Source organism: Larus michahellis, chromosome 6 (genome assembly GCF_964199755.1).
Source record: "Larus michahellis chromosome 6, bLarMic1.1, whole genome shotgun sequence".
NCBI classification, from domain to species: Eukaryota; Metazoa; Chordata; class Aves; order Charadriiformes; family Laridae; genus Larus; species Larus michahellis.
The window spans coordinates 29,484,138-29,510,946 of NC_133901.1; the positions used below are offsets into that span (position 1 = coordinate 29,484,138).

The following is a 26,809-nucleotide window of genomic DNA, read 5'->3' on the forward strand; positions in this document are numbered from 1 at the left end:
CCTCTATCAGCAGGATATTACTGTAAGAGATGACACTGCAATGCCTCCACTTTCCCAAATCTCTTTCCACCAGTGAGACCCGGTGGGTCTCAGTGTACCAAACACTAGATGTGTTCAACGCCCTTTACCTGCGCCTTCCACATACGAGAGCTGGCTAATGCGCTACTCAAAAGTGTACTTAAATACATGATTACAACCCTGAAAACAAGTTCTTATCATGTCTTCAACAATATTAGTGAAAGAGTTGAGGTGGTTGTTTAATAGACAGCTGAATGCCAAGTTAATCAGGCCCTAAGAAACACCCACAATCAAGAAGACCACCTGATATGACTTAAAGAAGAAATTTTTTACGATGAGACACTGGAACAGGTTGCGCAGAGACGCTGTGGATGCCCCATCATTGGAAGTGTTCAAGGCCAGGTTGGATGGGGCTTTGAGTAACCCAAAGTGAAAGATGTCCCTGCTCATGGCAAGGGGGGTTGGACTAAATGATCTTTAAAGTTCCCTTCCAACCTAAACCTTTCTATGATTTTATGATTCTAAGATTTACTGTCTCGCATTGCCCACACTCCTCTTTTCTGGACTGTTGATACTCAGCTTTTGCCGTTTTAGACTCCTCCTATTCCCATAGCTGTGTTGGGCCAACTCCAAATCAGAAATATTGCACTTGTGAGACCTATGCGACAGTAACTGTGAGTTTTAATAAGCAATGGGAATCCATCTGGAGCCCCAGGCAATGTGGCACAAAGACGTTATGGGCAGAGGTACGTGGCTCTGCTACAGGTGAGACTCCTCTCTGGCCTCCAGTCTTCATATCAGCATGCTGAACCCTCTCCTTCCAGAGGCTTTTTTCTAAAGCACCATTATCTACATAAGCTCTCCCTTGTTTTCAAGTGCAGTTGTTTGAGTAATCGGCTTTGAGGAGACTTGTGAGTTAACTAATATCAATTAATTACTCCCATTTTGCAGATAAGCAAACAAAAGAACAAAAAAAAGGGGAAGTACTCTGGTCTAAATTCACAGAGGGGAGTTCAGGGCACAAACACACTCCTTGACCTGGATCCAGAGTAACGAAGGCCACTGGGGAGAGGACCTTGGCATCCGCAGCCCCCTGCTCCTCCTCCTGCAGGAGCAACACCAACCCTGCCCTGCACAACAACCCCTTCAGCTCACACAAGGATGCGGTTGCAGCCTCGAGATCTTTATTTCACTTGTCCCTTCATGCTAAAGCTATAGGGATTAGAAATGCTACTGTACAAGCCAGCTCTTTATTACTTAAGAGACAGTTTTACCCCAGCTGCCGCAAACGCAGAGTTATAGCTGGAGGCATCAGCGCTGCTCGGACCTGGCTCATTTCCACCAGAGCTACCGCCTGAGCCCCAGCACACAGCAGGCTTGGGGCAAACCCTGGGGACACAGGTAAAGGTGATCCAAACCAGGCTGTACCTAAGACTAGGTGACCACGACCGGTACTGATACATCCCATCTGTCAATACACAAAAGCATTCAGCTCTGGATTCTTCCAACCTCTAATCAAAGTGCATTCAAGTCAAACAACTCTACCAGAATTAACAGTGAAAAGGGAGGAGGAAGGAATAAAAAAAGACTTTGTTGAGAAAAAGTACTCTGAGACACATTTGATGTAATAGTCATATGATTAACAAACTGTCATATCAAAGTTTTCTGCAAAGTAGGAACACTCTGACAGTTCATATTTTAAAAACTGACATTTTGATTCATTACTGTAAATAGCACTCTGCATTAAATATTGTGACAAGGCATACAGTGTATTTTTTGAGCTCTATAACATTTAGGAAGTACTGGATTTTTTTATATTTTTTTTTAAAGCATGTATAATATCAAAAGCAGTTAAAGCAGAACTCCAAGAAAGCTTCTAGAGGAGAGAATCATTATTTCTGAAATAACCTACTTCTCTGCCGTCATCTCAAGCACTGCTGGGAACTTTGGCCCACAAGGATCTTAATGTACTGTTTGCATAATAAAACAGGGAATTGTCTCACGGAACAAAAGAGCTATAAGGAAAGTGGCTACATTAAATAATGTAAAATTACTCAGTAGCAAATCATCCTGAAGTTGGCGTAAGAGGAAGAACGCTAAAAGGTGCTGAATTACCACTCAGAATATCTGAGAGTGCAGGTTCATAACGAAGCTAAACAATGTGATGCCCAAATGACTGCCCAAATGTGCATCCTGCTTATCCCCCCAGCCTTTAGCCACATGTTTTGCCCCCTCCTCTGTCTCACCACTCACATCTGTAAAGGATAAAACTAACTATATGGGCAGAAATGAGGGCTGGGGATACACGGACAGCAGGAACCACCTCTTCTAGCAATGGTACAAGCTCAGACTGATTGAACCTGCTCATGAAACTACCCCCAAGTTAAGTTATTGCCCATCTCCCCTGACATTCAGAGACCATTACATGTTCCCCAGAAGCTCTGTTTTGTCTATTTAGACTGCGAGCTCTTAGGGTCATGAGGTGTCTCTCCCTGCACACGTCTGTGCAAGGAGACCTCAGCCAGTCCCCTAGGACCTGCTGAACCCGAATGTGGATGGAGAGCTGCTACCAACCCCTGCAACCCAGCAGAGCTGTGCCTGTCACAGGCAGGGGCAGGGCAGACAGCACTCCCTCACTGCCAGAGCGAGCGAGAAGGGCAGACCAGATGGAGCTATCAAGGGCTTCTCCTTGCATAAGAGTCCACAGCAGGGCAACTCAACTGTAGGGATGCTGTGAGCCACCAGAACCAACCCACCAACCAAGACCACTTAAACCCCCTGCTACTCGCCACCAAGTCCCTCCCAGCTCATGGATCCATTTCCCTGGGTCACCAATATAAAGGCAAACAGGACTGGGCCCAGAAGCTATAATGCAAATGTTTTGCATTTCCTCAAAAGCAGCCCACATGATAGAAAAATTAAAAATAACAGCTCCAGCTAACACAGAAAGACCTGATAAAGCAGCAGAGGAAAACCAGAGGCTGCCCAGCCTGTTTGCAAGATGCTCAGGTGTTATTAGGACTGCAGTCAAGGGCTTTAGAAAGAAAAATGGTTACCATTATCATTACTTGCAGCCAGCTGCAAGTGGAGCTCTGGGCTCAGTCTACTGAGAGAATAGATATGCTGCCATAAACACGAGCCTGGAGCCTGGTCTGGGACATGGCGAGGCAGTCACGCATGCTGAAGATGGATCACAATGCTGTTTTAACAGGGGTCTGATCCAGCCTGCATTCCCCTAGGAGCAGCTACACACCACTCACACGCTGGAAATCTTGTGGATGAGTTTGCATGCCAGCAAGTGTGGTAGTAGTAGTGGTCTAGCCAGACATCCAAAGCATATTGGCACAACTATAATTTGTCCATTCACCAATATGTTTTCCTAAAAACGCCCATATGCTTTTCCTGCAGTTCCCATATGCTTTTGCAAAGAGAAACAAAAACATTTTGTTAGTTGCGAGCGATTGATCCCCACATATTTCACAGAAGTCAAGTAGAAAAACAACAACAAAAAAAGCAGTCAGCTGCTTCCCCCTCCTTTTCCTCTCTGTTCACAGAGGGAACTGTGAAGAGCAGGAAAAAAATTCAGCCCACAGCAAAATACACACACAGCTCATTTTCTGCGCTGCAAGATATTCTAGGAATTACAGGAGGAATCTTCATTAAAAACAAGCTATCAAAGATCTGGCAGACAGTGGCATACCAGACAGCAATTCAGTGTTGGGTGTTCGGCTCCATCTTCGGCACTAGCTCGGGTCCTCACCCATAGGAAGAGACACAACAAGTCTGAGAGTCGGGGACAGTGAGATAAGAAGGTTACAGCCTTTCTGATTCACCGGGCAGCTCATTTGATGCCAAATCTACCTGCAGGTATAAAGCCCCCTCTCGCGTGTAAGGCTTCCCAGGGAGGTGCTGCCTTGCTAATGCAAATCCCAAAGCAGCGAGGGCACACGGGGAGGCTGCTGGGTTCAACTGGGAGCAGGCACGTGGGTGTAAAAGTATGCGTGTGTCAAGGCTGGAGCATGTAGGAACCGTAGCTGTTTAGTTAGAGACTCATTAAGAAATGAGGCAGACCCGGGGCCAAACGTTCAAAGAGGAGCAGTGTGAAACATTTCTCTGGAGAAAGATTAGCGCGTGTTCTTCTTTACACAAATAAAATTAAAGAAAGAATAATAATATGGACAAATCAATTAACTTCTGAAAAGCCAAGGGCACTGCATGCAAGAGCAGACAAGAGGGAAGAGCTTTGTTACAGGGACACAGAAGCAACGCATAGCCTTTCTTCCCTGGAAAATAAATTCAGCTACTGCTGCACAAAGTTCTGATGTTAGCCATGTCTTCACACTCACTGTTACAGGAACACAGCTGCTGCCTTCCCAAAATACCATACACATACCTGTATGTTGCTATAACCCTATGCCTGAAGAGCTTGGGATCATCTTTGTGAAGACTATGAAAAATACACGAGGGCAGACACCAAAGGACTTCTGCAGTGCTTGCCTTGACACCTTCAGCCTTAAGGCAGGAGTTTAAGGCTGACTTTCTATATAGGACACCCAGAACAGTATGCACCCTTCTACCAGCATAAAGACTTTATGTGACGTAATCCTATATTGTACAGTTCTCCCGCAAATTTAACCAGGAATGCTCTTTGCAAAGTTAGCATTTTCTTACCATGATCTAATCTCACACAAAGCCTAATGAGAGGCCAGATGCAATAGGTCAAGGGACCAATTTTCCATGGAAAGAAAGCTGAAAACTCAGTCAAGAGAAGAGAAATCAATCTCTTGCACAGGACACAGAGTAAACAACCAATTTGTTGGAGACAGTTTGCTTGACAAGATACATTTTATGATATGTTTTTGTCCTGCAAAGAGTTGCAAGCACCTGAACATCTGACATCACCACTCACAAATATATTGATGCTGTTGCTTAAGCTTTGAATAGAAAGCAGAACTAAAACTGTCTCACTTAGTTAACAGTCTATACGGATGGGCTTCTTCCTAGATTTCATATTTACAGCAACCCTCTGGGATAGTTTATTAGACTTCACCAGGAAAGCTGCCACAGAAAGAGTGAGACTAAGAGAAGAGCTGCCATTAATCTTCCATAACCCAGCAACTGGAAAGACCAGGCCTTGAACCAAATTCTACTGTCTTGCTATTAATCTCCTGTCCTCTACTTATTAATCCCTTGTCTGTCTTTGTCTTTCAACATTTATTAATGTCCCCAACTGTTTGCAGTAAACAGGATGCTGAAATCTCATCTCCAGCTAGCCATAATTTACAAGACAAAAAAAAAAAAAACCCACATGAAAATAAACCCAAGAAGAGGGTAAAGGAAGAAAGAAGAGATGTGCACTGAGTATTGAAAGGGCAGAATGGAAGTGCAGTCATATTCAGTGACACAACAGGGTAAAGAAGCACTCCCAATGTCTCATGATTCTCAAGTCAGGTAACGTCAAGGCAAACGAACTAGCTCCGCCAGTGAAAACCACCAGGGCGTGGAAGAACAAAACCCAGCACACACGTTCCCACATGGCAATGGGTTGCTCTGGACCCATGCTGGCTTGCAAGGCAGCCCCCAGTGCACGCACCGCACATGGCCTTCTGGTGCTGCCACCGGGGTCAGGGAACCATCACCACAGCAAAGACTGCCCAGAGCCACCACACTGTCCTTAAGGCACGTCTCCTTCTGGAGAACTTCATGGCCACTGAGCAATTATAGACCAGCTACCAGCTGTTTCTGTTCATTCATTATCTGTTTCTCAACGGCGCTGCTCGCTGGTTTCTTCCCCCAGTTGCCATGCCTTTGTAGCACCTCTAGCATCTCTTTTGCCTCCTGGGATGGTACAACTGAGAGAGGCCTGAGGACAGACCTAGTGCCCTGACACTGCTCCTTTTTTTCAATCTTACCCTTGCTGCAATCGAATCATCGTATCATAGGATGGGCACAAAGCACAATTCCTGTCCTACATGTAATCCAGCAAGGAACTCCTATAAGAATTTGGGGTAGTTTATCAGGGTGATCCTTAAGTCACAGCTAAGTATCTCCAAGTGAATTTGAGGGAACTGGCAATTTTGAAGAACGAATTAATTTGCTCCTCACGTAAACTTCTATTCAGGTTATTCTCAATAGGCTTATATACATTTCTGCTTTTGTCCACCGAAGCACAGTTAGATTAAATCCAGTAATACGGTCAATCCTCCATCAACAGCTGGGAGCATATCCCGGCTGCAGAAAGCCACACTGTAGACAGGGAGCAAGTTCAGGTCCACAAGTAGGAAAGTCTCGTTCAAAATAATACAGCCCACAGGACCACGCAATTGTTCCCATGCAACACTCCCATTCCCAGGAGGACCTGCGTGTTTGCTGCCTCCAGACCTGGACACAGAAATAGTTAAGACCAACCCAAGCCCCCTGGGTTAGCCTGGCCTTCCACCACCCTGGGCTTTGAAGAAACGTGGTCCCATGGTCTTCCCACTCTCTCCAAACTCAGCAGTTGTCAAAAGCCCCAGGACCTAATCCATTCCTCACCTGGGAGCAAGGCAGTCCCGTCAGGCACCCAGACAGACGTATGGACAGGGTCTTCCAAGGGACCTCTGTGGGTGCAAACAGAAAGGTCAGAATCAACGTTTTGCTCACCATAAAATGAAAAAGTAAGTCAAGCTGGCTATGACACCTCACCAATAAAAGAGCCCCAAAAGGGCCCATAACACCAGCTGCCCTCCTGTACATAGCAGATCATAGCTTTTTTCCCCCTCTGATACAACTTATGTGTCAGTCTGCCCCTGTTTTGACCCATGTAAGGGTTTTTCACACTTTGGCAGGACAGATCACATCTGAGCAAGTGCCAGAGTAACTGAGGTTTATTTGGGAGAGAAGCTACTTGCTTTAAATCACTGTAGAGCTGGTGAGAGGCACTGACGTAAGCGCTGCAGGCAACAAGGTCTCTTTCAAAGCCTGACCAGACACCTTTCTGCCTCTCATGCTTAAAGGGCCTCTTCTTTCTGAGCCTCCTCCACTGCTTAGGCCAATGGTGAGTCACCCCCACAGCATTGCCTTTTCCATGCAAGCACCATGAAGAAACAAAGCTGAGATGGGACGCATTAAACACACAGCGATTGTGGAAAAAGCAGCAGGGTGGGACAGCCCAAACCCTACCTCCACCTCCAGCCCTAGTTTCCTTTTGGGTGCCTCCAAAGACGCCCAGTTAAAAAGAAAACACAGGTTTTCTAAGTTACCACAAGCTGCTTTCAACCAGCAGCTTTCCATACTTTCAGCTTATTGATATCTGAGCCTACTCTGGTGTTTTCTATTTCCTTTCATCTCAGTCCTGGAGAAATAGGCAAGTTTAAAAAAATACTATCAATGATAACCCACCTCCGCCTGCCCCAGCTCTCCCAGCCTACCACGCTCCCAGCTGCCCCAGGTCACTCCCAGCTCCTCCTAACTGCACCCTCACCCTATTTTCCTAAAGCCTAATTATTTCTTAACAAACATAGCTGAGATTAGCCAAGGAGTTAAAAATCATTAAAGAGAGGGAGGAGAGACATCTAGCCAGACGCATACATTAGTTTTTAAGGAAACCAGGCTGAAACCCATTAGCCCCACCATCAGCTGTCTTTGCTCAGGAGAACCACGTCTGGCAGGGCAGCAGCTTCGCCCTCCTGGTCCACGGTGGAGGAAGGGGAGCACAGGGGAGAAGAATGGCAGCAGTTGCTTCAGATCCACACCAAAGCACAAGAAACACAGAGAAATTTGCTGAGGACCTGCCCACACGGACGCTGGATATTCCTTTCATATTTGCCATGACAAAAAATTCATATTAACATTTTTGCAAGCGTTGTAAGCCTGTATCAAGTAACAGCAAAGAGGCAGACAGGTGTCCTGACCACAGAGGAGGCAGCATATGCAAAGAGTTTGGAATTCATTATTACTGTTATTTTTTAAAGAGGGAAACAAATCCCAGAGATTTTTCTGTGCATGATACATTTTCTGCTCCCTGTTTGATGTTGCTTTCCAACTGAAGACTTCAAATAGCTAACACTAACCTATGCCTCAAGCCTGCTTTAAACTAATGCCCCTTATGTGACCAGAAATGAATGCGTGGTGAATCTCTTACACCACACACAGTGGGGGTGATGAGCGGTGGTCCATGTCTCCCGACTGCTGCACGGACACTAATACGTTGGGGGAAAGGAGATCCCAGCTCTCTCTGCATTACAGCCTGATAATTCAGCAGGAGCTGGAAAGCACAAGCTCCAGGTCAACAGCCCAACCATGAGCACTCAGAGAGAACAACATTACTGGCATTTTCTGCACAGTATGTAGAGATATATATATATAAACTGCATAGGCTGCACTTCCACTCTCTCTGCCTGCCTTTGGGAGATGCTTAAGAGAAGCTGCATTTTAATTACTAGCCCCAATCAAGGGAATCTGATCTTGACAGCGAGGGAAGAGGAGCAACCCAAAGTTACAGACTTCGGGGTATGTGGGTTCCAGCTCTTCGCTGCTTTGCTGACATTACTGCTACCAGGAATTAAATCAAAACTCCACTTAACTTCAGAGAGGTTGCAATTTGCATCTAAAGCGCTGCCTAATCCTCAGTTGTAATAAACAGATACAGCTCCACTGAAATCGAAGGAGTTATTCTGATTTTGTCTGGTTACAGATCTACAGACCCATAAACATTACAGCTCATCCAACCTCCAGCTAAATATCTTCTAATAGAAGACCATTATCTTTGTCAGATTGATTTGGATAACTTGTTTAAAGCACTCTTGAAGACTCATTAGCATCTTTGGGTTTTGGTGGTTGTATTTTAAGAATAAACCCCAACAGCTATTAAACACTTCAAAAAGACTTGTTAACAATTTACAAACAAAGCTGGAGTGGAGATCTAACTATGTGTTTGGCTCTTCATGGGGAAATTGGTAAAATGGAGGGAGCGAAGAAAAATGAAACTGAGCTGTGCACACACTGAGAAAAAAAATCACCCATGTTATTTGACAAATACTGAATTAAGAAGAAACACAGTGATGAGGAAAGGGAAATGATGCTAGAAAAACCCAATCCTGTCCTCCTTTTGAGCCTCACTAAATTATATTTCAGGCACAGTGGACACACAAGATAACACCCACCCCAGGAAATACAGATGCACTTCATTGGCCGTCACGTGTGGTAACAGCTGATCTCAGGTCAGGCTTCTGTCCCTCACGCCTTCCTCACCCCACTGAAATAAAGGATCCCGATGACAAGCTCGTGTTGACCATGCTCCCCAGCAGCAGAGCAATGCTACTGACTGGTTTTACAGCTCTCTGCCCAAGGGTGGATGCTACTGACAGTCCCTCCATACTACAGACCCATGGTTGTCATCTTTAAACCATCTCACCAGAGGAACTTGTTCTCCTGGGCAAAAGGCTGTCCCATCCGCTGCAACTGAGCTCCTGTTAACTGCTGCGTTACCACACATTTGTTGATGAAGGAGAGCCTTAGTTTGTTTGCCTTTTTTCAGTTGGCTTGCCCAAATTATACTGCTAAACATCAATTATAAACCAAGCCTCAGGCAGGGAGAAACGCAAGTCTTGCCTGATGTTTTGCAGAAATTCCACGAGCATCCCAGACCCTGCCCCAGGGCTCAGGTGCTGATTAAGATGGGCCACCAACACCTCAGCACAAAGAAGCCCTTTTTAGCAGCTCCTCGACCTATGAGCCTCCGGAAGGGGCAGCCCTGACCAGCATCACAACCTGGGTCAGGCAGATGGAGGAGTGGTGGGGAAGGTTTGAGCTACTTCCTTGTCTGCTTTTAATTTTACTCATTTATTACTCAAGCTGGGGAAATATTCTGAGATTCTGATGTTTAGATGTCTCTTGCTTCAGAAACAGCTTTGCAAGCCAGCACTGTGAGCAAGGCGGTGGCACTGCCGGGTCCTGTGCTAAGAGCGTAACAAGGGCACTGTGGTGCCAGCCCACGTCTCTCAGTCATCGGGCTGCTCTGTCGCAGCAGGACGGCAGCAGATGGGAGCTACGTGCCCTAGCTGCTCTTCTGGGCTGGCACATCACCATGCTTACAGGTACGGCTGCGACACCCACCACCGTTCTCCGCTGGCTCAAAAGGGAAAGAGCAGAAAGCAGCACAGCCACGCAACAAGTACCCACCAGGACATCAGTGTGTGCACGGGGTGGTGAGGAACAGGGACATTTACAGCCCCTCAAGGTGCACTCCATCGTAATTCCCTTCTGCTCTTCCAGCCCTGGATACAGCCTTAAAAATCCATACCTCGAGACATCTAGACAACATGCTGCTACTCCACCTCAATGAGCAGAGGGTGAGCTCAACTTTGCCGGTCCAATAGGAAGGAAATAAAAAAAAAAACCCAAACCTATTATTACTAGTATTTTGTTAAAAACCAAACATATACGCTCCCAGAAAATCAAAGACAAAAGAGAAGAAGAGATATGGAGAAACAGTTTCTACTGTTCTTTCAGTGGCAGAGAGCAGCCCGCAGTTGCAACCAAAGCTCAGGTAGCCCACGTGCAAAAAAAAAAGGAAAGCCACCATGGTGTGCCAATGTCACATACCACTGTACAGCCCTCCCATACCTAAGTGCTACTGAACCGTGACACCAGCTCATCTGGGAGGGTGAGAGGGGAGAGAATGCTCGGACACGCTGCTTACCGCTCCCCAGCAGCGTTTGCTGAGCTGGATCTGCAGGAACAGCAGACTTGGGACAACGATCACACATGTTCCACTTGCACTGCACATCAATAGGCAAAGCACAAGTACCTGGGGGGTACAGGGCACCACAAGTATCCAGGGGTACAGGACAGCCAGAACCCAAGTACGCAGGGGCTGCCAGCCCCTCACCCAAGCCCCTGTCATGCACAGCTTCTCCAACAGGCTCCCTGCCCAACGAGGACCCTCTTTCCACCAGCCAAGTCTCCCTGCTGCTACGTAGGAGCTTCCCAGAGAGACCAAAGTGAAAGTCAGGCACAGCTCAAATAAGCACCTGGATCTACAAACAACAGATTAAATTCTCAAGCTACAAAACTATGTTTTAGCAAAAGTGCAATTGAACTCCATGTACTTGTTACATTTCTAAATATACTCCGGTTGTCAAGACAACAAAGAGACTGATGGATCTCTAAAGTGTACTGTATCTATTTAATTGTCAGCATTTCAAACTGACTCAAGGAGGGAAAAAAATGCTGCGTGATAAGTCTAATCGTCATGGTTACCACTGGCTAACACTGTAATAAATATATATATATATATATATATTCTAGCTAAATGTGCCAAGCCATGTGAGAAGCAGATGGGAGACATTCTCATTACTGCGACAGCCTCCGCTGGAAAACTAAACTTGAGGAAGGATGCGAGAGACTTTACAGAGATCTCAGACACAACAGACGTCGTGGGTTGCATCTTCCCAGTCGTTTGGCAGCAGTCACACAGGCTTTTCCACCAGGCACATTCACCCCATGCATGCTGGGACAACCCGTGGGGCTGGGACTGCCTAGCTTGCGAGTATTCCTGTTTGGGGATCTCATCCCTCACCCGAAAAAAGCCCAAGATGTGAGCTGTTACTCCTTAAAAGCCTCTAGACATACTCTCATGTGCAACTGCCTTGGATTTGCACTCCCGCCCTCTCCCACTTGCTCTCCTCCCTCCAGATCCATGGGCATCACTCTGGCAGGAGGCTGCTACAGTCTGGTCCTTCTGCTCTTGTATTGTTAACAGCTAAAGAAAGGGCTACATCCAGCCTTGGAGAAGAGAAAGACGTGGAAAGAAACAGCCAGCCACCACTGAAAATAAACCAGACTGAAGCTGACAGCCAGCCTCTGCACCCCATTTGACAAGCACGATTCACAGGAGGTCCCTCCTGAAAGAGATGCTTTCCAAAAAACCCCTCTAACATGGGGTTTTTACACAGAAGACCTCCACAACAACATTTGAGATAACTAGCTGTGTATAAAATGATTGTGGCTTTCCTTCACTGACCAAAACTCGTCCACCTACGCTCAGTTCTCACTTCATTAAACGAAAGTTTAAGTTGCAGGAGAAAGGCACATGTTTTATACAGGTAAAAGAAGCAATGGAAAACAACTCACGTTCACCTGGTGAGCACTGATGTCAATGAATGGTCAGGTTTCCAATTAGCCTGAAGCTTCTCCAACATTTTTGACAGAAACCACATCAAAGTTGAATCATCCTTTAAAATCTCCCCCAAACTGTTTCCCTCCTTCGTACAGATAAAAGCTCTGTATCTCTGCTGTCAGATGCTTTCATGGAAACCATAAGGCATTGCCTAGAACCATCTCCAGGAGAGCCACAAAATAAAATTCGATCTGGTTGGAAAACACTACTTAAGAGAAACACCACTTTCCAGGCGCCTCAAGCAACATGTTTGAGTTCGCAATATTTTCCCTGAAGCTTGCCCCCGCTCCACCAAGATGAACAATTTCTGAATTCCAAATATGAGATTCTCGGTGATGTAAAATGAGCTTTCATGCCTACCAGTAGAGTCACCACACGGTTCACCCTAGAATACTGCTTCACAGAGCGGTCTGTGCACGAAGATGGGCAATGACCATCAAAACAGAAGTAGCACAGAAGTGTTATTTCCGGGGTTTGTGTGAGAATTCTTTCAAATACTACTAAGGTTAGGAGCTAAAAAGGAGTACTAGGCCCAAAGAAGCCTGTGTCTCAAAGTCAAAGGGACTCAAAGGCAACTGGTTTTTTTAAAAGTATTTGGGTACACTCCAAGCGAAGCAGCATCGGCATTTCGTCTTTAGGTGCCTAAATAATTTTGAAACTAAGCATTACCCATAAGGAACTTCGAAGAGATTATAGCCCTTCTGAAAGCTGTATGCAGACCTTAACTGAGCTGAAATCCCAAACAAGCAAAAGCTTAAAATCATGCTCCAAAGTGTGCATTTCAACATCATATGGGTGCAGGAACCCAACTTTGGTTTTCCTGTTACTGAAAGAGCTCGCCTAGGGCGGCCGGCTCTTACGGTTATGGCTTTGGGACAACTATTACATTCTGTTCTAATAAAGTATGTGTTCTCTGGAGCAAACTCCCCAGGATGACTCCTTTGCTTTGGCACAAATGGACTCATTTGGTTGAGATAAAAGGATGTTCCCTTGCATCTTTTTCATTTGATTTTATTATTTTTTTTTGTAAGATAGAGAAACAGTTAATTTTGCTAAATGAGTGCTCTGTTGCCATGACTTCACTGCAGACAAACACAAAGCCATCAAGCTCCTTTTTCTTGGGCGCTGTTTTTTTTAAACAGGTATTTGATCATCTTGATTCTCTTCTTTCTTTTCCCAACATCTGGATTTCCAGCAATATCCCACAGTCAGACAGATCCATAATGGCGACAGATACTAAATTAGAGAGATATTCCTGCACACGTTCCTCCCCTCACAATCCACCTCTGCCAGTGGTGCCAACGTGCCCTCTGTGACTCCAGCACTCAGGGCAGTGCTGCCTGCAACAGCAGGCAGAAAATCTCTCCAAAGGAAACCCTAAATTTATGGGATTAGTCCCCGAAAGTCAAATATTCCCACACTCCCACCAAGAACTGAAGGATGGCGCCATCCTGCTCGCTGGCAAGCCAGGCTGTTGCCCAGGATTTTGCCCCAGTCTAAGACCAGAAGCCTCAATTAAAGTCCTTCCCACTGCCTCAGTTTCTCAGGCAGACAAAGAAGGCTGTGCATACATGTCATCTGCCCCCATGGGGTGTTGCGACATGGGCTGGTTAATATTCATGAAGTACACTGGGGATTAAGAGTATTATAGATTTTACTGAGGTAGAGGGTTTTTTTCTTTTTTAATGTTTGCATTGAATAGACAGACTAAGTAGAAACGGCATTTGTAGCCTGCAGCCATTATGCTAGTAAATGGCTTATTACAGCATGCAGCCTACCAGCTCACCTCCATCCTGTCTCACTTAAACGCTTGTAGGTGGAAGTGCTGCTCATTCCAGAGAACTTTCTTTTTCACTGTCTCTGTCTGATGGTGACTCTTGATAGCTAGGCTCACAAGACAGGGCTTAAGATAAAAATACTTCAGTACAAGCTTGTTGTTTGGTACCTATTTATGACAATCACAGAACAATTAATTACTTCCCGTCTAAGACTAATTCCCATCTCTTCCAAAAAGGCTGAAGGGGGGTGAGTTTTGTCTCGAGACTTTCAATTTCCTGATGAGTCACAGCAGATCTACTACAACAAGCTCAATACTTCAATCAGCCTGTTTCTTTTCAAGGTATATTCAATACATTACTAAGATGTGGAGTGTGCTATTTTAAGGGCTCATTTCAGGCATTGTATGCATAATGCCTCCTCATCTGAACATGCACTTTCTCCTGGACGAGACAGATGTACCTCCTGCACTATCATCCCTTCTGCCCCCTCCACCGCCCTGGCTCGCCCCATATCATATAGATAAACAAACACTGCAAGACCAGAAAGTGAAGAATTGTACGTTTGGTGCGCTGATTTTCACAACACATAGCCCTGCAATAAGTAGCCCTGCAATAAGTAGCCCTCTCTCACACTTCATTAGTTCATTCCCTGCCCTTTGGCAATAAACTTACATATGTGACAGCAGCATCTGACAAGAAGAAAACATTCACAGACTGCACGGGTTGCAACAAGTCCACAGTCTTGCTTTCTTCATTCTAGGGCCAAGAATCATACATTTATTTTTCTGCCCCAGGGAGCAACTCTGCATCCCTGTACGAATCCTCAATTGTCCCCAGTTCCCACGCCACCCACTCACAAGCTCCCAGGCTCCATCAAGAAGGCAGGAGACACCTTGCCCAACCTCCGAGCAGCAACACAGGTTATGGGGACCAGCAGGTGCCCTCTAGTCCTCATTAATTCCTTTATTTAACAAACTCTTAGATATAATTTATTGTGTTGATTGGGCAATTGATCCCAGACAGGTTGGTTGAGTCTACAACAGGTTGCACTCTGCATTAACCTGACCACAGTCAACTGTAGTGGAAACTGCCTCATCTGACCAAAGATGACTATGAAGCCCAGAGCAACAGTCACATCTCCCTGAACCATTCAAGGGCCCAGGTTCTCAAAAGCAATACAGCTAAGAGCTCCCAAACACCAACAGCCGCCAAAAAAATATGTAGCTATGATGATAAGTAGGTTAAAGACCATAGTGTATGGGCGAGAGACTGGGTACAGGAGACAGACAGCTGTGTTCTCACTTTTTGAGCTGCCAGTGTAACATCAAGGACATCATCAGTTGCGGTAAGAGCAGACATTGCACAGACACCACCTCAAGACTACACTTGTGCTCCTTGCTAACAGCAGTTTTCCCCATGGCACAACTGGACTATGCAAACAGTTCCTGTGCAAACAGCTTCAGTGCCAGTTTCTGCCAAGCCCATGCTAATTGCAAGAGATTCCAGCTCAAACTTTCTTAAGTCAGAAAGTATTTAGGTGACGTGTAACCAAGGTCTCACATTTGTCTCACCAGCTCTCCAGTGGTGAACGAACCTACAGTCAGCTATGAAGACCTGTCACTGTCTCTTTTCTTTTCCTTGCAAACACTTTCACGTAAATTCTAATTTTACGCTAACAGAAATGCAGAACATTTTTGGTCCTCACAATGCCCTCAGCCTGTTGATATAATTGAACTGTCAAAGCAATGCAAAGGACATGGCCATGGATATTCTATTAAAGTCAACAGATCCTCCAAGGCTCAGTGCCTCCTCAGGTATTACTTTAGAAGCGTCAATGTCTCTTCATGTATCACATTTATCTAAAAACCTCAGGGCACCTTAGGAATATTCAACCAGTTTCACAAAGTCTGTAGGAATGAAAAGGGCAAGTGGTGAAGGATCATTTCACACTGCCAAGTCCAACTTCGAAGAACCAAGGAAGAAAACAGACTGAGCTGAGCTGTAAGTTTAAAACATGGCAAATCTCCTCTCAAGTAGGCTCAGTTAGTTAAGATCACTTTAAATTAAGGTGATAATACTCACCTAAATTTTATAGATTTCCATGAAATACACTGTCGCCTCAGTCTGGGTTTTTATGGGACAGGCAGCAAGCTCCACGAGATCTACAGTGAGGTTCACTTTGAGCTGCAGGTGACAGGGCAACGCAGCTATGAATATATACAAATGCCCAGCTGGAATCTTAGCGTCCATCCTCTCTATTTTAGAGTACTGGTGATAAAGTTTCTTGAGCGAGTTTGGACTAGACTAGCCAGCATTCATTTCTAACAAGACCAGAAACGTGTGCTAGACTGCACAGCTCTCCTTTCTGTGGGTGGCAACTAGCTCCTCTAAAGAAAGTGTCAAGGCAGCAGCAGAGATCGTGATGGCCTCGGTTGTGGCACGGAAGGTACCTGCGGAGTCACTGCCTCAAGACAAGAGCAAGCAACTTTCTTAAAAACTAGTGTTATGGATAAAGAGAAAATATTGGACCACATTAACAAAGATGACAAAAAAAATAAAATCAAAAAACTCAAAAGGGATCATAAATTCTCTTTTTTTGGACAATATTGCCAGCAGCATATGGCTCTGGAGCCTAAACAGACAAGTGATGAGATTCAGGCTCATCTCGTGTTCTTAAAACATGCAAGACCAAGATTCTCCCATGTCAGGCAATTAAGTCCTTGTGCCTTCCTAAAAAGCCATTTGGAAAGTTTCTAAATGCAGTAGGAGAAAAATAATCCTGATCCGTCCAGGCCTGCATCTCCCTCTCCTCCCATTAGCACACGGGGAGAAGGTTGGCTTAGAGCAATACGACGTTTCAATTTGAATATGAATCACTCCTCTGGTGAGAAAACAAAACAGAAGCCCATTTCATACGAGCCTTATCTGAAGATATAATGAAAACCGACACATCTAACAGGAGCAATGGAAGTAAAGCACAGTGAAAATACCAGCTCAGACAAACGAACAATATTTTCCATCCTAGTGGACGCCAAAGTGCTTTCCAAGCTCATAGAGGCAGGAGCCATTTCATCTGCCGCTGAAATGTCACCTCTGGGTGGGTACTCAGCTGAGCACCACACCGTAGTTCACGATGGAGGGAAAAACATCATCAAGCAGAAACTGCGTGAGAGTTTAGGAAGGCACAATCCTTTGGTGGTAACTGGACCACTGTCCTGGAAAATGGAAGTTGGTTTAATTTTGATTCAAACGGTTCAAAATGGCATTATGTGGGCTAAGCACCTGAACATCAGGCACACGCGATGTTGTACTTAGAAGTGACCAGCTGTAAAAAGGATGGAAATCAAGCTCGCATATACTGGTGCTCTCCAGCTTCTGGTTCAAAAGGTTACAGAAAACAGCGGTGGGGTAGAAGATTAAAATATCTGAACCTGCCTGAGGATTACACATGTATTTCTTATCGTCCACAGGACTGAGGGATAGGGATTTCCTGTCCCTGGTTCAGCTGCTATCTCCATAAAGTAAATCGCTTCTCTTCTCCCCAGCTCCCATCCAGCAGGCACAGAGATATTCAACCACTATTAAGAACAGTCTGGCAGAAAGCAAAGCATTACCATTCAACACTGCTTTAGAAATCAGGTCTTAGACTATCACCAGCTTTGCCAAAACGCTGACAGAAGCACCATTTTCATCCTCTCTCCTTTGCCCCTTCACTCTTCCCATCCACCCGCTGTGCCCAGGATCTGTGCTGTCACCTCACTGGAGACAGTCATGGCCTGCTGTCACAGTGTTGGTCAATGGCTGCTCAATCCAAACTCAGGCCTTTAACATGCTACTGAAATACCAACAAACAACAAGTACTGAAATCCTTCAAGGAAGGGGCCCTGAGCAGGTGATCCACACATTTCCAGAACTGAATGTTTACTTCTCCTCCTGGCAGCATCTGGAAACTTGCAGACTATTTACCTGCATCTTGGAAACAGCTCTTTAATCCCACAAACACATCAACAATTCACCTTGACTCAAAAAAATGGTTTTCTAGGCTCTGAGGAAACAAAGAACAAAATCATCATCTTTTTCTTATTTTTCTTTTGGCAAATGTCTGATAAAGCTTTTCTGAAAGGAGCTTACTTAATCTTTTCCCACATTGTATCCTATATACAGCTGCCATTCCAGAAACAAAACAAAACAAAACTTGGTGCGCAAATACAAACAAATCAAGCTTTGGCCTGATCTACCTAAACCAAAAGCCAACTTCCTCTCCTACTGGCTTAGCAACAGAGACCCAAAGCCAGTAAGTTCCTGGCGTTTCAGAGAGACTGACTTTTGGATGAGTTTGTGCGAGTTTGTCTCCAGTGCCTTGGGACTGCATGATATTTCAAGGGAAAAATACCCTTAGAAGGAACACGAACGGTGATGCATCCATTTGGACAACTACTACCAAGCCATTTCCCTGGAGAAGTGACCTCTCTCCAACCACGTGGTCATGGTTCTTCCCAGCTGGAGACTCACCCTCATCTTGGTTTAAACAGAACTAATTAATATGGTTTTCCTGGGGAGGGCGGGGAGAATAATCAACAAATCAATAAACAAGAAAGGAAAGTTACAATGAGCTGAACATGGTTTACAGGTAAAGTGAATTGCCAGGGGATTCAGGAAAAAAAAATCATCGCTGATTCATCAAACAAGTCATTGAGATGTCTTAAGAACAACCTATCAAGAGAAGTTGCTCTTCCTCGCCACCTCCTATTATTAGTTACTGCTGGAAGTGACCTTTTCTGCAAATCTCTAGACCATTTTGAAGTGCTGGAGACTTCGGGAAGCGAAAATTAGTTCTTAAAAGGAACTAAACTGCTCCAAAACATTTTATTAAAGGTTGCATCTTGCTTCTCTCTCACCCTTGGGTATTTAGGATGAACTACCCACTGCAAGAAAACAGCCACTGTGCCATTCTAGCTGAGAGTTCAGAAATCGAGGGACAGAGAAGTTCTGAAACCAAGGGACAGAGAAGCTGCCTGATGCCACCGGAGCAAGCCAGCAGGAAAACCCAAGGAGAACCAAGGAGCCCCATCCCTCGGCTCTGCCTGCAGCCTTGGGAAGAGCTTCGGCAGGGAGCTGGCACTGCCTGCAGCCAGCACGGAGCGCTTGCCTGACTCCAGAATCTGCTTAGCCTGGCAGAAGAGTAGGAGGTGCAATTGCTGGCAGTAGCAGGCAGAGCAGCAAAGCTGGTGGAGATCATAAATGGAAGAGTGTTGTAAAACATGGAGGTGAGCACAGACTGACACTCACCTTCACAGTTCCCCCACAAAAAAGCATGCCTCGCTAGACTCTCAAATCTTTGAAACGCATCCAGCCTTTGCTGGATCGATCCAGGAACCTCATTCGTATGCATGTTTGTTCTCACACGCAAACACGGCAAGGTTTTAACCACACACATTTTGCACCAGTCCCGCAGGCCCAAACTTACAGGTTACTCGGGAAACTTGGTCTTAAATGGGATTTTAAAACCAAAGGAAAGAGATTACAGATAAAGGGAAAGACCGCAAAGAACCACAGAGCAATTTGGGTTGGAAGGGAGCTTTGGAGGAGCCAAATACGGAGGTTCCCCGAAACACCCAAACTTGAGAGGATCTTTTTCTTGAAACAGGTCACACTTAAAAGATTGCACTGACTGATCTTCCAAAACTGATTAGTCACATGAAAATATGGGCTCGGCTCTCTTCATTTAATATCACTCCCAAGTGGAAAGTTCTCATCAAAGCTATAATATATCCAGTTCCAGAAGAACAATTAGGTGGCATTAGACAGGCAGTTGTAACTCAGAATTAAATGGCCTTGCTATTTATCAGTATGTGCTGCACCTTTAAAACTTTCCAAAAGTGTTGGTCTTTTTTTGTGCATGCTGGAATATTCAAGAGCATTTCATATCTATTCTCATATCAAGAAAAGAGCAATTAGATCAATAATGAAACAGAAGCGCTCCCTTTTACTTTCTGTGGTTTGCAAAGAGGTTCATGTTTCTGTGTGAGCACAGCTCTTGTTTTAGTGATGTGAAAGTGTGTGGTTTGTGCGATACCCAGTTTCTTCTAATATTTGAGTTTCTGTTGTTATCTACCTACAATTTACAGTAAAGCATCTTTTATTCTCACACCTCTCAATCTCAAAATTAGACCAATTTTCCCAACAACAAGATTTTATTACCCCGTGTAGACCTTTTACAAATACTGGAAAGCTTGCCAACGACACAGTCCTCGCCAATACAGTACGAAATCACGGAAAACGGCATTAGTGTTACCAAGTCTGCCTATGCATGTGCCTGTGCATACACATGAAGCAGCAAACACAAGCTTTTCTTTGGGGAAAAAGACCAATTTTGTGTTTGGAAAAGCAAGTAGAACTTGGTTGCAATCCATGCCAAGGGTCCCAAGGCACTACACGCAGTGAGCAAAGATTACTGTGCAACATTTGAACCTCTGTTTACACATCACTATTGTGCTTAGATTATTACTATTTTCAAAAGTATCCTAAATATTTAGAACTGTTTGGGGGATGGGTATTTTTTTATTTCCCCCTGCTACAGAGCATGAATCTAATTCTAGCAAAAATGTCTTAAGAAGCCTCCAAACAGGAAGGACACTGCAACTACTGGGGATGGGTAAACTGCTGGCTCCAGCAGCAAACCAAACCATGCCATTTATAGCATTTTGATCCTCTCCACAACAGTCAAGAGCACTGATATTTTAGCCAGAAATGTTCATTTTCCAGATAGCTGTTTCTGGCCACGTGCTCTACTCCAGAATCCTTGATGGTGCTGTCCCTGTGGCTCTCAGAGAAATGCATCTTTGTCAAGTATACTGAAGGTTCCAAAGAGAGAGTTCACCTTCTGCTACATCGCACACATCAATCCCAACAATAAAAATCTCAAAACAACCGGAATACTAACTATTTCTGAAGAAGAAAAGTAAATCACCAACAGCACGGCTTCCAAGCCTGTGGCAAGTCATCTGAGCAGCTCTGGAGTCCAAACCTGCAGAGCATGCTAAGGATCCCCCATTTCTCAATGGTTTCCCTGAGAAATTCTGCACCTCTCTGGACCAGCCTAGTCATTTGCACACAAATATTCTTAACAGCCATAAAATCGTCATACCCTCTCTGGCATTAATTTAACACCAATGGCATAACACTGCATTACCTAGTCATCCAGCTGCTTCAACTAAGATTAATTCAGGCAAGCCAGGACACAAATGTTCGAACTCCTTGATGCATCTTGCACCCATCCAGGGAGGACTCGGCTTTCAGCCAGCCTGCATAAATCCTACTGGGATTAGCCAATCTTTGAGAGGTTCCTTTATGGGATAAGTAAGGAGGTCAAGTGCTGTGATCTAAAAAAGGCCATGACGGGTGTATATAATCCCCCACAAGACACATCCCTCCACTCATTACAGCCAGCAACAGGGATGACGAAGGGCACAGAGCAAAAACCATTATAACCAAGGCCATGGAAATGAAAGTAGCAAACGTACCATTTACCCTTGTCATCTTAACATGAAGTGAATTTATCTGATTTTATCACCAGACATGCCAAAAAGCACACATTTGGAAGAGACATACAGATAGAACTGTGAGAATATTGCTTAGTTGGTTCTAGCTGGAGCAGAACTGCTGAAACCTTGCAGTTTCGTTCCTTTGCATTCTCTGCAGATAGCCCTGATGCTATTGGGAAATGTCAGTAGCGAAATCTGGACTAATGCAAGGTACTTCTCAACTGTCTGGGCAGCGCTCAACAAAACCAACGTACAACACACTCTGCTATAAAAGCACCCCCACTTAGGTGTTGCCAGTGTGGGCAGTCGTAGGTCAGAAAGTGCTGTTTGACCATATGTTTAAATTAAGGGTGGGTGCTAAACCAAAAATATTATTTTAAATCAATGTCATGATAGATCACAGTGACCATGGAGATCAAGCATGCCAAATTTCAGTGGCGCTTGGTTTCCCCACTGCTATCTCCATGCAGGAGACCTGGCCTCCCCCCGCATGCAAGCTCCTCCAGTCCCAGGTATTCCTCAATGTTCGATGACATTGTGGGATCTTTCTTTGGAATACAGGCAAAGACAGGCTCAATACAACAAACAGACCATGGAAACAGCTCTGTTTATTTTAACATAAACTCCTTACACACCTTAGGAGAGCCATCAGCTGGCCTATCCCTCACCAAAACACCAGAAAGAGCTCATGCTGCTGCTGTATCTTAACCCAATGCTGGGAACTGCTCCAAATATCTCTCTGGAAACTAGCGTGATAATAAAACTTCTGCTGAAGTCATATGGCTCTCAGGCAGCTCAAGATGGGCTATCAGGAAGTGGGACCCATCACAAAGCAACCACAAGCTCCTCGCCAGCAGAGATTCCCATCAGCAACACAGCACCGGCCATTGCCCTCATCTGGGTGCTTGGCCATTAGAAAACATTGGAAAAGCCTCTTCCATTTTTCTTGTCCCTCAGACAAGTTCACTAACCACCCTCACTGGATGCCAACTGCCTTCCCTCACCAATAACTCAAGCAGGATTTGGACCACTACAGATGAGATGAAAAGTCTTCTCCCCATCCTCCAGATCAGCCCGCGCACCCTCTCCCCCATGACAACGTTAACAGAGTTTGTCATCGGCTATGACTGACCTTGGTGCAAACAATAATTCTCACCTCTCTAAGCAAGAATTTGGGAAGCCAGCTTTTACTGGACAGATATGTCTGGCTGAGATTTGTGATCAGATGCAATGCACGGTACAGTGTGTGACCTGGAGAAATATTACCATCAGCTAACAACAGCACAAATTTCTTTCTTCCCTGTCCTTCATTAGCCTCAGAAGCTGGCCTTGCCAGCAGCAGTAATGCAAGCTGAGACAACAAAGCACATTAATGATGGGCCCCGTCATGTTCCGTATTAATTACTGTAGCTGGTAGTAAACTGTTGGTTATAAATTATATTTTGATAAACTGCCCTTTCTGTGACAAGCCAGCTCCGATGTTTAATGTTGCACTTAATCCTCAGATAATACCCCAGGAGTCCTCACTGTGCCCAGCAACAAATCAAAGCAACCTTCAAACAGCTGGCACAGGTCCCCTTTCCTACGCACCCCGACCTGAAACTATCTCATTGCACCAACTCCATTACAGGTCCGGTCCAAAAGCTGAGTTGCCAAAACCAGCAGCACGCTCAGTTGCCAAGGGTCCTACAGAGCTGCCCCAGCACTTCTCTGGGCGAGGGAGCAAGGCAAAAGCCAGCACAGAGCACATTTATACACATAAGCATGCATTATATATAACAGTTTTCCAGAAATGCTGCAGTATTACAATGTTTTGCAAGGTAAAATAGCAGGGTAACAATCCCCAGAATATTTCAACATTCAAAAGAGAGGAGGATGTATTCTACCTGGGACCGAAATGGTCAACTAAAATCTTTATCTGAAAACATCATATTCTTGTTTCTTTTTAATTCAGTGACATTTAGCTAGCAGAACAGCTGTTAGCAAAGGTCTAGGAGAGGTGGAATCCCGTTTTCTATATAAAGAAAAATGTTTTGGAGGAAACTGCAATTTGACAAAAATACCCATTTAGCAAAGTACATTTTAAAAAGTGGAAAATATGTTTTGGTTTTTCTAAGGCAGCAAAAGATCCACTGCGGCTCATGTAAAGAATCCCAAGTCCTAGGAACAAAGGTAAAAAAATTATTTTGCAACACACAGCCGGGAAAATAAGGAGGAGGGACGTGCCCTTTCAGAAGCAGCACAAGGATAGACCCTCCTCTATCTCAGCCAGATGTGCCCATCACTTCCCACCACCATCAAAACACGTGAAAAAACTAGCCACGGTCTTCCCAAAGAGCGGGTCCAGCTCTCATCGGTGACAACCAGGAGTTTGCAGCTGGCTTCAGGCAGAGCTGGGTCAAGTCTGGCACAGTTAACACTCCCCTTCATTTTACGCTGAAGGCACAACTCACCATGCCGAGCAACGACAAGACATTACATGTGGGATTTACAGTGCTAAAAATCCAAAAGCTCAGGGAAAGGATCAGCAGCGTCAACTGAGAATCCCGTCCTCTCCTCCGCGGACGGATGTGAAGCCCTGTGGCCTCACTGCAAGCTGCAAATTAAAACTGCTTACAGGGAGCTTTACAATTGCTTGCAGACCGGGGTTCAGTCTTGTTCTTCCACCACTGGTGGCAGATGGTGCATGCTATTATTAAATCTTGATTTCCAGCTTATAATAGTAATTGTATGAAAACTTCTGCCCTTGGACAACAACTCACTATCTTTATTTTGGGAAAAAGACGAAGGAGTCTTGCAGTTAAATAACTTTCCTATTTTAACAACTTAAAAAAAATAATTGTAACATAGTTCTCCTAATTGGAAACACACAGAAAATAGGATATGGCTGTATTAGTTAAAGGTCAATGCACATTTACCCACCTCTTTCGAAACTGACAGTATTCTCGTGACAGCCATAAAAGCTGCTTTGAATTTTAGTTCCCTAGAAAGTAAACATAAGGAATCCCAAAGCCATAACCACAAGTGCCACAACTCTTAACACTGGTGTCATATTCAGCTTAATGTGTGCTGCAGGACGGTAAAGCTTCAAAATCATCTCATCTATGGTATACAGGAAGAAAATAGTAATTATCCCCCAGCCCATCGCCCCGGGCATGTACCACAATGCCTTCATTTGATGCAGCATTAACAGCGGGATGTGTTTTATTCCCAAGCATTTAGCATGGGGCACTGTGAGGCTGGTGGGACCATTTATGGGGTCTGTTACAGCAAGTATCTCATGCTACCATACATTTTACTTTGGTTTGCAACTGCTCCTTCCAATTCCAACTACCAAACAAATATTCTCTTTTTTTTTTTTTTTTAGGAACCAGTTTACATCCACTTGTGCCAATTTGGTTTTGTATCAATTAGCCAGGGCAAAGGGGGTTGCCTTTCAGACCCTTTTCTGGTACATTAGATGTAAGGGGACAGTATAATTAATAGATGTCAGGCACAGGCCCCCCTAACGCATTGATTTCTTACTACTTAGGAAACACTTGGGGAGAACACGATCACCCCTGGCAGTCAGGGGTCCTCATAAAATCCATAGGCCTGGATTTACAGAAACTGCTAATCATTTTGGATACTGAGAAGGGGGAAGGCAGAGTCTGATTTTGTAAAGCAAAAGAAAATTCTCATTAACTGTAACTCCTCAGCATACTTCAAAGGGAGCTTGAAGAGCTGGACAGCCAAAAGACTTCCAGAGCAAGAGGCAACTAGGAAAAACCCTTTCGGTCCCAAGCTGCATCGAGGGAGGTGTGAACACTCTCCCTGGGCTTGGAGCATCATCATCTCTGAGGCGCCCAGACCAGGGATCACTGCAGCTGGAACAGTTTGCTCCCCAAGGACCCCCACTGTCACACCATATCACAGTCATCACCTTCCCACCGCAGACAATTTGGATTTCACCAAGCCATCTACATATAGAGTTGAATGTCTAGGAAAGACACCGTTTTATGACTATACACCTTGGTTATTTCCTTTTGAGGTTTAATTTTTCTCTCTCTTACATAAAATCCTAAAAAAAAAAAAAAAAAGGCTCAAGATACTTGATTATTATCACCTTCTGGCTCCGTCCAGGAGTGTGCAGCTAACAAACTATGCAAGACCAATATTTGTGCAAAGCTAGTTAAAATATCCTCATTCTGCAAATACTAAACCTCCCAAGACAAACCACACAAATAAAAAGCACAGAAAGACAGTCCGCAAGCACATCAGGCAATCTTGCTGAATATTATGCTTAGCGTTGCACAAGGGATAAAGCATTTTTCACTGGGCACAGAGGCTCAAACCCCAAACCGGCTACCCAGAACTGCTCACTCCTACCCACCGCATAAGGCATGGGAGATCAATCCCACCTTTAAAGAAAAAAACCCTTTCTTTGATTTGCTGAGTCTCTCTGGAGAGATAATGGCGCTTTGGCTGGGCAGCTTGTTTTAATACGAGACGATAGAGAGAAGAAAAGTTCTCCAAGAAAAGAGATGTCAATGCCACGGCAGCCAGCATGATACAAACCTCATATTTCAAACCAATACAAATAGCAAATCGTTACAGCTCTCTCTTTAGAATTAAGAAGTCAGAAAACACTCCTCTTCAGTGTTTACCTTAAAAATACTGCCCTACATAGGCACCTAGACAATCCAGTGATCTGGTCTATAACACAGAGAGATGTACGGCGGAGAAGTGAAGGAAGTCAAGGCTGGTCTGAAATGATACCATATGCACATGGTCCCACACCACCACCCGACAAAGTATACATCTACGAGCAGCTCAGCTTTTGCAGCCTGCAACTGCTGAATGCCTTTTCCACTAGAAACCTTTCTGCGATGATAATCTACTACAGAAGGAAAATCACTAGGGGAGGACACCCAATAGCTTCCAGCCAGAACACAACACGCCTTCAGCAAGACCTTTGATTTTCACAGGCACACACTGAAGTTGTTCTTCACAAGAAAGAACAGCCCGTCTGTTGCATAACTAACCTTAGGCTGCGTTAGATAAGTCGTGCCTTCTCGCAGATCAACTGACCTTAAATAATGTCCCCAGTGTATTGAGAGCCAATAGGTTTCTTTTTTAGAGCTCAACTGACAGGTCTTCTCCTTCCAGCTATTTCTTCAGAAAGGCACACAAAGAAGGTTTCAAGAGAAATCTCATGCTTAGTGTTCCAAGAGCAGCTTTCCGGGACAAAAATGAAGCACAAGATCTCAGCTCCAGAGTTACATCTCCCTTTGAAGGCTTCTTCAGCAATTCATTGCAGCCGAGCAGTG

At 44.8% G+C, this 26,809-nt stretch overlaps 1 protein-coding gene across 9 annotated transcripts in view; it reads right to left on the minus strand.

Annotated features, from left to right (window-relative positions):
- Positions 1–26,809, minus strand: part of LPP (LIM domain containing preferred translocation partner in lipoma) — a 339,264-nt gene that overhangs the window by 230,050 nt on the left and 82,405 nt on the right. For 8 of the 9 annotated variants that reach the window (XM_074593072.1, XM_074593076.1, XM_074593073.1 and 5 more), the window contains one exon: positions 6,553–6,617. The exons of the other annotated variant lie outside the window; for it this stretch is intronic. The gene's annotated coding sequence lies outside the window, so the exon portion shown is untranslated. The remainder of the gene's footprint in view (positions 1–6,552; positions 6,618–26,809) is intronic. 9 annotated transcript variants of the gene reach the window in all.